The 13,739-nt window shown below is 27.3% G+C and overlaps 1 long non-coding RNA gene across 1 annotated transcript in view; it reads left to right on the top strand.

The window, feature by feature from the left end:
* LOC136080040 (uncharacterized) overlaps positions 1-9,075 on the top strand; it is a 17,688-nt gene extending 8,613 nt beyond the window's left edge. Inside the window, exon 2 of the long non-coding RNA XR_010638402.1 lies at positions 8,921-9,075. This is a non-coding gene — a long non-coding RNA (uncharacterized LOC136080040). The remainder of the gene's footprint in view (positions 1-8,920) is intronic.
* Positions 9,076-13,739: the final 4,664 nt, after the last annotated feature.

Raw genomic sequence — 13,739 nt, 5'->3', positions numbered from 1 at the left:
AATATAAAATTTAAATCAGTTAAAATTTAATGCACATCAGTTTGTGTAGTTAGTTACTATAGTGTTACACTAATGATACGATAATTACAGGTAAATATTTAAAAATTGTTTAGCATTGAATGAATCTAAAACAATAATTTAAAAATTTAGTTGTGTTAATTATTACCTGGCAATTTAAATTTTGGGTCAAGCGTTTTTATCATCTTTCGAAACGACGGCTGATCTAGCAATACCATTGGATAGCTGGTATTAACAATCATTTCAATCACGCTATCCTGACGCACTTGATATTCACTTGATTCCGTTGGCCACGCGGTGATTCAGTGTTCAAAGCTCTCTCTTATTGTCTGGGTTTTTGTCTTTCCACTATTTTGGGAAGATGTAGAATTGATTTCATCAATTTTACGTTTCAAAAACATTTTTTCTGCATTTCGTTTTTTCTTTTCATCCGTGTAACATTTGTGTGTCTCTTTATGTATTCTCTGAATGTGCGCTACTAAGTTACTGGAATTTTTTCCGGCAAGAAATGCGCCACACGCGCCCTCATTATTTATGTCCTGTACTACACACTTGGATTTGTCATTTTTTGATCGTAAACGAAGAATTTCCATACAGGACTGTCACGCTTCCTACCAGCCAACAACCTTGATAAACTCATTACTCATTATTCTGTTATTGATTGATTTGCAACTCTTAAGAATCTATAGATTTTCATTTTATTTTACAACAAAAGATTGGACGCATTGAATTTATACTTAACGTAATGACAAGCACGTGACCAGTTTTGTGGTCCATTAATACATTCTATAATCATTTCAAATATCATCGTTATGGTCAAACATGTGCGCCAATTTCAAACCAAGTATGTAAAATTTGTAAACTAATTGTCAAAAAAAAACTAATTATTGTATCAAAACTTTTTTAATATTCAATAATTTTCGTTCGTTAATAATTCTTAATTCTACTCCTATTTTCGTTTTTTGATGCTTATATTCAATTCTATTTCAGTTTTCGTTCTTCAGATATATCCTAATTATAAGTTTTTATTCACATTAACGAAATCAATTATTTTTACTTCAAATTTTACTTCACGTTAATGAAAACATCACTGCTATAAACGTATTATACATTAAATTGGTATCATTTGAGGATTCTAAATTTGACCAATCAATATTGGCTAACTCACTTTTAAAGTTAACCTGGCTATCCAAAAAAAAATGTCGCCTTGTGATTGTTTTTTTTTCATTTATTTTAATTTTATTTGAGGTACTTATTGAAATAAATATCGGAAAATGATCCGATATAGATGTTTTAATTACTCCTTTCTTTAAGGAGATTTCAAATAAAGAATTTGTTTAGTATATTATCTATTAGTGTTGCCGAATTTTTTGTAATTCGGGTTGGTTTATTTATAAGAGGAATTACACCAAATTGAAATAAATTATTGTAAAAACTTTGTGTTTCTATATTATTTTCATAATTTAGAGCATTAAGATTAAAATCTCCTAGGATAAATAATTTTTTTTTTCTTGTCAGCTTTTCAAAATAATATTTTGAAGATGATTTATAACAGCATGATATTCAGGTATTTTTAGAGTCATTGTTAATGATTTCAATAGAAACAAATTCCCTGTCGTAATCAGATGTGCATAGGTCGTTTCGTAATTTATACCGCAAACTATTTTTGATGTAAATTACCACACCCCCGCCTCTTTTTTTCGATTTCCTCTGCAAATGCACTCCTTCAAAGTTATTTAATTGAAAAAGCGTGCTTTCGTTAAATTCGTCATCAGTTAAGCATGTTTCGCTTAAACAAATAATATTAAAAATAAAATTGCTTTCCTCTAAGAATATTTTAAAGTTTTCAAAATTTGCTTTAGCACTTCTAATATTAAGATGAACAAGAGAAAGGCTCTCATAAGGTTTTACATCTTTTAAATACTTTTTTATTTCATCTGGAAACATGTAAGGTGTTTCCATATTCATTAATGAAAAGTTATCAATAAAGTTTTTGTCAAGGTCATATTTATCAAAAGTGTTTTGATCATTTGTTTTAAAAACCTTGTCTAAAATGTTTTCAAAAAGACTTTCGTATTCAAACGTTTTCGGATTCATTTTAAAGGGTTTCGTTATTGATATATTATCAGTAAAAATATTCAAAAAATAAATAAAAATTAAATAAACCGTAAATAAAATAAGTAAAAAAATTACTTTTTATTTGTCTTCCACTCGCGTACAATAAGCTTGTCGCATGATATGTAAGCAAATTTTCCCAACTTTCTTTCAATTTTCATTTTTTCACGCAATTCCTTTCTTATTTTATTCGTTTCCATGCAGTAATCTTTGTTAATATATATATTTTTTCCTTTTAACTTTGAGGCATTTCTTAAAATTTCCTCCTTATCTTTAAAGTCCAATAATTTCAGAACAATTGTTTTGTTCTCTTTTACACCTTTTTTACCAGCTCTATGTGCTCTTTCAATTTTTACATTTTCTACACCCAAGTACTCATTAAATATTTCTTTTACTTTTTGTTCGCTTTCCAGCCAGGTTTCATTATCATCTTCTTTAATTCCGTCAACTCTTAGATTGTTCCTCCTTGTTCTATCTTCAATTTCTCTTAGCTTACTGTTAATTTTTTTGAGGTCAGTGTTGTTATTTTGTATTTCATTATGGTTAGATTTATTTTTTATGAAAATATCTAACGAATTTTTTATTTTTTTTCCAATAAACTCCTCATGAAAATTTAGACTAACCTTTATTTCTTCAACTTCTGCTGCCAGTGTTGATATTTTTTTAGTGTTCTCTAAAATCTACTTTGTCTAATCTTTTGTTTAAGATTTTGGAATTTGAACTAACGATACTTATAAAGTTGCTTTCTTGTTGCTTTAGCGCTGCTTCCTTCTCCACTTTGTAGTTTGTAAACAAGTCTTTAATCATTTTTTTAATTTCAACAAGTGTAACTGCCATAATATCAATAATATTTATTACCACTATTAATTTAAAAATTTTTTGTTAATATATATAAAACAATTTTTTGTCCTAAGTTATTATTACTTCTTTTTTTTTTTTTTTTTCTTTGTAAATTTTCAACTTGCAAAAACACGTCCGCTCGTTACAATAACCACGAACGTGAGTTTTTTCAACGTTAATTCAACGTTTATTTTTAGTTAAGAATAAACGTTGAATTAACGTTGAAATTTTCAACGTTTTTTTTTAACGTTGAAATAACGTTGAAATTTAGATCGTTATTTTTCAACCATATATCAATCATTTCGCAACGTTGAAATAACGTTGAAATAACGTTATGTGCTTGTTGGGAAACATTAAAAATAATAATTAAGGGGTATTCAATAATATCAAAAACTCCTTTAACAACCCTAGGGCTTATACCATCAAGATCTGCGCTTTTGTTTGGTTTTATCATATTAAAAGCAAACCGAAGTTCATCAGGCATCCCAAGTTTTTTTATTATTTCCAATACTATTTTGTTATAAATTTCAGAAATAATTTTTTTTCAGCTTTTTTTTTCAAGTTTTCAAACAGGTTTTTGTATATTTTATATTTTTTTTCGTTTTGATAAGTTTATTTTTCAAGTATTTTTTATAGAGTTTTTGTTTCTTCTTAGAAGATTTAATAAATCTTTTCGTAATCCATGGACTTTGTAGGCTTTTAAGCTTGGTTTTAATTTTCTTCATCGGAAACGCTTTATCGTACGCATTAAAGAACTAATTGTAAAAAGTTCATAGACTTTATTTGTATCTTTGCAATTATGTAGTTGTTTCCAGTTTACTCTGAGAAAATAATTTCTAAATTCCTTAAAATTAAATTCAGTAATTTGCCTTTTTATTTCCGTTAGTACTTTGCTTTTTTTTTCTTTTTCATAAAAATCAGATATGAAAAAAATTGAAAAGTGGTTGATTATATCGCTTTTTATGATTCCGCTTTGAATGTTGCATGATGTAAAAATGTTAGTAAAAATATTATCAATGAGAGATTCGATTTGAAAAGTTACACTAGTAGGCTCATCGTTATCAGTTTTAACATTAAGAAGATTTTGGTTAAAGTAGCAACCAGACAATCTCTAATGGACTTATTATAAAAGGACAAAAATAAACTTCGACAAAGTACTAATTGCAACAATTTTAATTACAACTATCAAAAATGAATTGTCTATAAAAAATGTTTGTCTTTCTAGACAATCATTTTAAAAACGGACACTAAATGAACAATCTCGATTTTTTAATGAGGTATAGAAGATCTATTTAATATATAATTTGGACTTATAACGAGTAATTAAATTTTCACTGCAGCATCGTTTCAAAAACTGAAAACGAGCACAAAATTAAAAATGCAATTTTTCTAACAGAAGTTCATTTTTTAATTTTTTGTCCAGCGTGTGCTGTTGATTAAAAAGTTAATGTCTATTTAAAAACCTCAAAATGGACTATTTTGTGCTCAATTGAAGTTCATTAATTACTCAGTTCAGTTGTTTTTCAATTCTCAGTGAATGTGCGTGAAAATTTATTTTTAAAATGCCCTCTCCAGTTTGGGATTAATTCAAAAAAGTTGAAGGTAAGTTTATCATTTAAAAAATTTTCCTTAGTCACTAAAATCTTTATCACCTTCAATAAAATTATTTTAAAAATATGTGATCAAGGAGTTGTCCTTTATAAAATGTGGATTAGTAAGTAGAAGATTCCAATAGGTGTTAAAATTTATTTAGGTTTGTGAATAAAACAATAGTGAAAAAGAAAAATGTTTTTTACTTTCATTTTATTGATGAATATGTACGCAAGTTTTAAACAATAATTAATCATGGGCAATGATCGTCATTTGGAGTTTTGATGTCATTTCAATATTTTTTTAATATTATAAATTTACTACATAACAGTCTTCAAATAATACGGTAATGAAAGATTTCTGGTTTTATGAAATCAAGTAAATTTAGACAAAATCATAGACACCAAATAGACAAAAAATTATGCTTTGTAGACTTATGAAGTGAAAATTATTTTTTAACTGAGCAATCTTAGGACACTATCAAAAATTTGATAGACACAACAAGGACAAAAAATTAAACATTTGTTGTGTCCATTACAACATACAGAATTGTCTATGTCTGTGTTGTAAGTCTATCCATAGACTAGTCTGGTTTCTAGGTTAAAGTCCCCCTTGATGTAAATTTGTTAACTTTTTACTTCTTTCAAATACCATTCTAAGTTTTTTTGAAAATATATTTCCGCATGGTGGTCTATACAAAGCAGTTATTAAAAAGTATTTCTTTATTGCGGTTTAATAATTCAATAGTTAATGATTTATAATCCGCATTTTGAATGCTGAGAATTTCTATTTTCTGAAAATGGATTGACTCGTGAATTAAAATGCATACACCGCCATCAATGTCACCCCTCGAGTTTGATGAGTTGCTTTTTAACCTGGATTTGAAGTTTTTTTGTACCATGTTTGGATTAAGCATATTTCCATAAACTCAGAATTTATATTTTTTACCATTGATTTAAAATTTTCCAAGTTTTTCTTATACTAGTATGTTTAAAATTAGTTTTGAAAATAACGATTGTGATTTTAACCATTAACTTTAAACCTCTTCAATATCAAAATAGTTTGAGTTGATTATGACGTCCTCAAAAAAGTTTACATCTGGATCAATATCATTATTCAAAAGAGGTGTGGCTAAAAAAAAAATTGTTGCATTTTTTTTTTGGCATTTTTAGTATTAAAATATGCAAAACTGTGATTAAAAATGATTTCTAAATTAAGATTAAAATTGTTTTCTAGCGGTCGTCATTTCAACTTATTGTAAACATTTTTATTTTTAAAATAATAAATTTGTCATACTTGACAACAACGTTTTCTCCTTTTGATTTTCTTTCCTTCGCTTCTGTAAATAACTTCTTACGAAGGTTTGCCGTCTCTTGCGAGAAATCTTCATTTACGTAGATGTTTAGTCCTTTGGGTTTTTTTTGTTTCTTTTAGGATGTTTAATTTGCCTTTGAATCTCAATAATTTTAATGCAATGGCTTCTTTTTTAAAACCTACTCGATGCGTTCTTTCAATTTCAACTCCTTTAACTCCTAATTTTACGCATAATAAATTTTGAACCTTTTCCTCAGTTTCATCCAAGGTTTCATTTGCAATTTTAGGAACTCCAACTATCCTTAAGCCATTCCTCCTCAACCTGTCCTCAGAGATTCTGCATCTTTCGTTTAAAGTATTAATAATATTTAAGGTTTTAATTTTTTTAGCAGCTTTCACCTAACGGTCTATTAAATATTCATGAAAATTTAATCTTTCCTTTATGTCCTTTATATCGTTTTCCACAAACTTTTTTATCGCAATCCGATGATTTTCTTTCAATATTATTCAAGCGTGCATTGAGTATTTTTAAGTTATCAATAAGTAAATTAACGAATACTTTTTCTTGTTCTTTAAATATTAATTGTATTTCTTTCTTGTGCAGGATAAATATTTCTTTTATTTATATTTCTTTATTATTATTAACTATATTATTATATATATATATTATTATATTTCTTATATTATATTTCTTTTATTCTTAATAAGCTACAGCCATTTTTAGTTTTTTTTCTTTCTGTTAAAATTATATCTGTTAAAATTACATCAAATAATAAAGAAAGAATGTTTTTTATAATTTCGTAGCAACCATTTTTGTAGTGGATTGCAATGGATCTATATAGGCATTTTGAGCAGTTCATCAGAGTTTTACTCATCGATTACCAAGTGGACCATAAATATAAATAGCATCCGCTATTATTAACCAAACGGTAACTATCCAACATATAATATAGCTATTTATCGGCTAGCCATATTTGACAGCTGCCACTAATGGCTCACTAAGTATCCAATGAGAAAATCTAAAGTAGACCGCTCAAAACAACTGTATAGGTCCTCTGAAATTCCAATGTAGAATGTTTGTTGGATTTATTTAACATTATATTTTTCAAAATAAAAAAACAAATATTTTTTGAATTTAGTACCTGTTTTTTTTTTAATTAAAGTAGGCTCAATAGCAACAACGACGGTTTATGACACCTTTCAGCAATAATCTCGTCGGACTAGTTAATCTTGTTTAGTAAGTTCAAAATTCCTTCAAACTTTGATAGCATGGTATCACAAAATTCCATTGATTTTTTAAAATTATCATCTTTTAGTTCTCGTACTGTACTTGGTCTGAACAGTCAAAAGCGTAATTTTTTAAATAGCGTATAACAGGTGCTTGTGTTCATCTTTATGACGCACTCTTTCAAGTTTAAAAATTGTAGGCTTCTTCTACCATATTTTTCCAAAAGTTTGCTCTGTAATAATAGAATGAAATTCACCTTATCTTTTTCGATATTAAACACTTGCGTCTCCTTAAACTTGCCAACCATATTTTGAATTGTTTTCTAATAAGCCTTTTTAAAAATTCTCAAATTTAGAAAATAAATAAAACTTAAGTTCTTTCTTCAATCGAAAGTTGTTAATTCATGCTTTTTCAGTATGTATCTAAATTTATAATTAAACTTTCTTTTTTTTTTAAATTTTTTATCACTATTAGGGACCCAATTAGTTTTTAAGGGTAGTCTTGGGGCACCCCTAAAAAATTTTTTGTTTGAAAAATTTTAAATCCTGTGTTATTTTATCACATATAAAACATTAAGGTGCATGCTGCATGTACTTTTTTTAAAATGTTGTTATATATATATATATATATATATATATATATATATATATATATATATATATATATATATATATATATATATATATATTATATTTTAGTAGAAAATCACTTAACAAAATTTTTTTTTCATTTAACATTGTGTTTCATCAACAAAGATTCATCAGAGGGGTTTAACCAAATTAAAAATAAATGTAATTTGGTTCAACCCCCCATACAGCAAAAATGTTTCCACTAACATAGGAAAAGTGCTTTTTAAATTGGTTGATAAGCATTTCCCGCCCTCTAATAAATTACATAAAATTTTTAATCGAAATACAATTAAAGTTAGCTACAGTTGCACAAAAAATATGGAAAGAGTTATAAAAGGTCACAATAATGCTTTGTTAAACAAAAAAGAAATCCTAAATGAAAAAACTACAGAAAGTTGTAATTGTAAACAAACAAAAAAACAATTGTCCAATGAGTGGAAGTTGTTTATCAAAAATGTGGTATATAAATGTGTTGTTTCCTCTAAGAATGTACCTGATAAACAATATATTGGCATAACAGAGTGTGAATAGAGAAAACGTTTTGCCAATCATAAGCAATCTTTCAAAAATAAAAAGTATTCAAAAGATACCATGCTGTCAAAACATATATGGGAATTAAAAGAAAAAATTATTGATGATTTTATACTGAATTGGTCCGTCCTTAAAACAGCACCTGCATATAACAATATTTCCAAAAAATGCATACTATGCCTACAAGAAAAATTTAAAATAATTACACACACACACACACACACACACACACACACACACACACACACACACACACACACACACACACACACACATATATATATATATATATATATATAACGTTAACTTACGTGAATGTGTTGTATGTGTATGTGTGCGCACATACGTTTGTGACTATTTCTATTTATTTTTATCTTTTTTTAATTTATTTGTAATCTAATAACACAGATAAAAATTCAATAAAAAGTTTACAACCAGTTATGATTATTATTATAATTTTTTTTTTTTTTGCTCATTTAGTCTAAAAAACCTTTAAAAAGTTTTTTTCTTGTTCAGATCATGCAAATATATATATTTTTAAAACAATTAAATAAAAATAATTTTTGTTATATGCATATGTTTGCCTTTAAGCTTTATTTAGTTTAAATAAAGTTTAAAGGCAAATATTATAAATTAGTTTAAATTATTTATTTAGAAATTTTAAAAATACCTAAACGTAACCAAGTAAAATGCATATTAAAAGGTGCATATTATACAGAATTGCATTAACAGAAGTTGGTCCATTAAACTGCGTTTTTGAAAGCTATCCTGATGATGAAAAGCCAACCGGAGACGACCAAGAAATAACTATTTGAGAATCCAAGTCAAATATTTAAAGAAATTGTATTTAAATAGTTAGTATATATTATGGCTGTTTTATATTTAATATAATACTTTATATTAGCTAATTTTGTAAATAAATTACTTATACTATGAATGAAGTTCAAAAAAAAAAAACTCTAGGAAATTTCCAAGATAAATCGATATTTAACTCAAGTCTTTTAGGATTTTAACAAAACTAAAGATTTAGTCGTTTATGGATCATTGAGCATAAAATGTGTTTTGTATTTATAAGCAGATGTAATATATGTATTTACGTATTGCAATAAAAAGGTCGAGATTAATTTGTTTGTATGAGTTTGAGTCTATTGTGATAATATTTTATGATATTGTTATAAAAAACCCAAGGGTGATTCTATAGGGGTGTGTGGGGATGTCACTCTTCCCCCATCCTCCCCCAAAAAATGTAATTTTCAATTTACAGTCGGTTTTTTGAGTCTTTTTTTATTTATTTAAGAAAGCAGTCGATTTGTCTCCCTCCCTCATTTTATTCTTAGAATCGAAAATCGAAACTTTGATAGATCAATTGATTTATATTTATTTTGAAGCGCCATTAAAAAATAATACACCTAAAACAGCATTATAAAGCGAAATAAACGCTAAACAATTAAAAGCTTAATTATATTTGTAAAAAAAAATTGATTTTTTGTGATTACAACGCTTACGTAAACACGCATATGACGTAAATAATTTTATATCGAATAGTTTAATAAAATATTAAAAAAACCTCGTTTATCTCACTTACTTTTTTTTAGAACTTAACTATATATAAAAGTTAACAAAAGCACTACTTTTTCATGACACGAGTAATTTAATAGCATTGTAATGATATAACTGCCTAAGTTACGCTGCGCAAAATGTAGCAGCAATAGATTTTGAAAAATTTATGTTTAATTATTAGATGCATTAATGCCTAAATGAATTTTTTACTTATGATATCTAAATAAAACAAAGCTTAAATTCAGATAAACTTATTTGATTTGGTAGCAAATTTCGGTAATAACCCAGTAAACACGCTTTAGTTGGTCCAACTGACGGGCCAGTTTTGGCTTTAGCTGGCTGACTGTTGGCATTCCGTGCCAACCAAGGTTACTATATGACAGGCCTTGCCAACGCGCGGCTTGCGTAAAAAACTGGAGGCAAGATGCTTTTATATTTAAAAAACTGACAAGCAGTTTTACAAAATAAATACGGGTTGGTTTTTTTTGTAACTATAATAATAATAAAACATTAATAAATAATTATTATAAAATTAACAAAACAATTTTCATTCAAAGTTTTGTTTAACAAAATTAATTTAAGTTGAATGTATATATATATATATATATATATATATATATATATATATATATATATATATATATATATATATATATATATATATATATATATATATATATATATATATATATATGCATAAATTTAATATTTGCATAAAATTTACAATAACCAAACAGCTGTAATCATTTTAACTAACTTCCAAATTGAAAAAAAAAGTTAGTTGAGAGATGAAGGATTAAGCAAAGATTTAATTTAGTATTTAAAAAATGGTTCGTCGATGTTGTGTAACAAATTGCGATGGCAATTACAATCCTCAGAATAGAGTTAAAACATTTAGACTTCCAAGAAACATTGAAGAACAAAAACGTTGGATTGTTATAATAGATGAATTTCAATGTCTACATTTCCGTTGCATGCGCAGTAGGTGGCAGGAATTCAAAACCCGATTTGCAAACAGTGAACGTTTATTGAACAAATATTTTTATAAATATCTGCATTGTAACTTAGTAAGATTAAAGTTTTTTAAAAGCTCCTTAAATATAATGCCTGTTGTTGTGCTGTAGGGTGTATGAATAAAAGAATAAAAGGCGATAAAAACTTGAGTTTTTACCGAATTCGTTTTAGAAATACAGAAGAATCAAATAACGGAAGAGTTTTGTGGTTGCAAGCCTTAAAACGTGAAAACTGGTCAACAAGTATGATTGACAACGCAAGATTATGTAGTAAACATCTTATTTTAGATAATTAATTTTTTTTTTTTTTGATAACTAGTTGTTTTTATAATGTTATTAACATCTTTATGTTAAATTAAATACAATTATTGTTAATTATCAGTTAACATGGATGCAGTAACATCTTTTGAATCTTTCAAATTAAATCAAGGTAAAAAAATTGTAATTTAATTTTAAGAAGTTACTTGCGTTCTTTAATAAAATAAACGGTTACATATTTTTTTTTTTTAGACTGTTGATGTTAATTTTGTTGCTAAGCTACATTCCAAAGTCAAAACTTTGAGTAAAAACAATGTTGATTAAAGATTACCTTAAACAAAGCCATAACATCAGCATCTGTTTCTCAGTATATTTCATTTAAAAAACTAAAAGATAATAATTCACTTTTATCTTTTTATACTGGTTTGCCAAATACAAATTTATTCTTGTGGTATTAATGATTATTTAATGATTTTGTAAAACCAATGAAAAATATACCAACGGAAGATCATTTATTGTTAATATTAATGAAAATCAAACTTGGGTTTTTAAATAAAGACTTGAGCTTTAGATTTGAGTTTTCTGAGTCAACAGTTACTAGAATATATAGAACTTGGCTTCCAATTATAGCTGAAAAAGTAAAGTATTTAATTGTTTGGCCAGAAAAGCATGTTTTGAGAAGAAATTTGCCAACAAGTTTTTTTTTCCAAAAAGTTTCATAATTGTGTTGCAATAATTGATTGCATGGAAATATTTATTGAAAGACCTTTTAATCTTCATGTTCGAGCCAAAGCTTGGTCAAATTATAAAAACAACAACACTATTAAATATCTTATTGGTATAACTCCATGAGGTGCTGTAGGTTTTTTATCACCTGGATGTAGTGGCAGAGTGTCAGATAAAGAAATTACAATTAAATCCGGATTTTTAGAAAAAAATAACCCATGGAGATTGTGTACTTGCTAATAGAGGATTTACACTTGTTGAAGAATTTGCTAAACAGGGAGGGATTTTAAAATTGCCAAAATTCACCAAAGGAAAAAAGCAAATGTCTTCTGCTGAAGTCGATGAATCACGTCAAATTGCACATGTAAGAATTCATGTTGAAAGTGTAATTGGATGGTTAAGAAAATTTCGAATTCTTCAGAGCATTATCCCGTTAACTCAAGTTGATTTACTTGACAATGTAATGGTAATAATAACATCATTAGTAAATATTAACAGTAGTGTTGTTCCTCCAAGCTTGGGCGTTTGCAAATGCAGTATGTTTGATCGCTCAAAAGGTTGTTTGGATCATTTTTTCAAGACACTATTTCAGGTAGTAAGAACTTAAAAAAACATTGTTGTCAAGTTTGTTTCCAGTTTTTCACGAAAAACCTTATCAATTGGAACATTAATTAACATTGTATCGTTTTCATTTTTTCCTTCAGTCTAAATGTAAAAATGTCAATATGTAGTATTAGTAACATACATTTCTTGCTGCACTTGAAAGTAATACTGGTGTGTTTTCTTTACTGTATTGTCAAAATTTACAGGAAAATCCGTATCAGTTTTCCAATTTTCTAACCCTTTTCTATACTTATAGGCACTTAATTTCCACTACCCCTGAACCATGACAATCACATCACACCATACTATCAGGTGAAGCACCAAGGCATGGATTTTTGTGAAGAACATGCAATCCAGTTTCTGTAACAACTATATTTGTATGCGTTTTCGCGACTAGTTGTTTGTAAGAATTTATTGGTTTAGTCTCCATTATTTTACCATAACTCGTAAGTTTTGTAATGATTTATGCACTCTATTGCATCACTGTGTTTATAAACGACTTAGGGTATTTATAAACGTTTATGTTATAAGCATGGCGTACTTTATAACAGGTCTATTCACCGTGCGGATGACGTCATAAAGTGGAGGCGAACATTTTGGATTTTCTATATTCATTCTGTAACATAAAGTCGAAGTGCTTGCTAAATTATTTAAACCAATTTTAAATTTTTAGTTTACTTTGTTTTAAACACGGGTCGTAAATGCTGTGTCACGAATTGCAACGGCAATTATGATAAAAGTTCCAAAGAAAAAACTTTTCGTCTTCCTCGAACACCAGAAGAAAGAAAAAAGTGGTTGGCTGTTATACCAAGAAACATCATACCAGATAAGAAAGACACCGTTGTTTGTAAAATATAATCGTCTTCAAGAAGACTTTGAATTTCCTAGCATAACAACATTAACAAGACTAACATCAAAAGTAAAAACTATTCATGAGGATATTTATCTACAAAAAATTTTTTCAAATTTAACAGACATTAGACATAAAAACTGCATTCTTCTATTAGATGAAGTTTATGTAAAGACTATGTTGCATTACCATGGAGGAACAGTTTTTGGAAAAGCAGTTAATAATCCAAATGTTCTTGCAAATACTGTTTTAAGTTTTATGGTTATTACTTTGTTTGGTGGACCTAAATTTTTATGTAAAATGCTTCCTGTGTGTGACATTGATTCAAATTTTATTTTTGAACAAACTACTTTTCTTTTATCTGCGATAAAAGCAGCTGGTGGTCATGTTATTTCTATAATTTGTGACGGTAAGAGGGTAAATCAAGAATTTTGAGACAGATGGCGTACCTTGACAAACAAAAG

The sequence above is a fragment of the Hydra vulgaris genome, chromosome 05, assembly GCF_038396675.1.
Source record: "Hydra vulgaris chromosome 05, alternate assembly HydraT2T_AEP".
Classification (NCBI taxonomy): Eukaryota; Metazoa; Cnidaria; class Hydrozoa; order Anthoathecata; family Hydridae; genus Hydra; species Hydra vulgaris.
The sequence above is the reverse complement of the archived record's forward strand: the minus strand, read 5'-3'. Positions and strand labels throughout refer to the sequence as shown.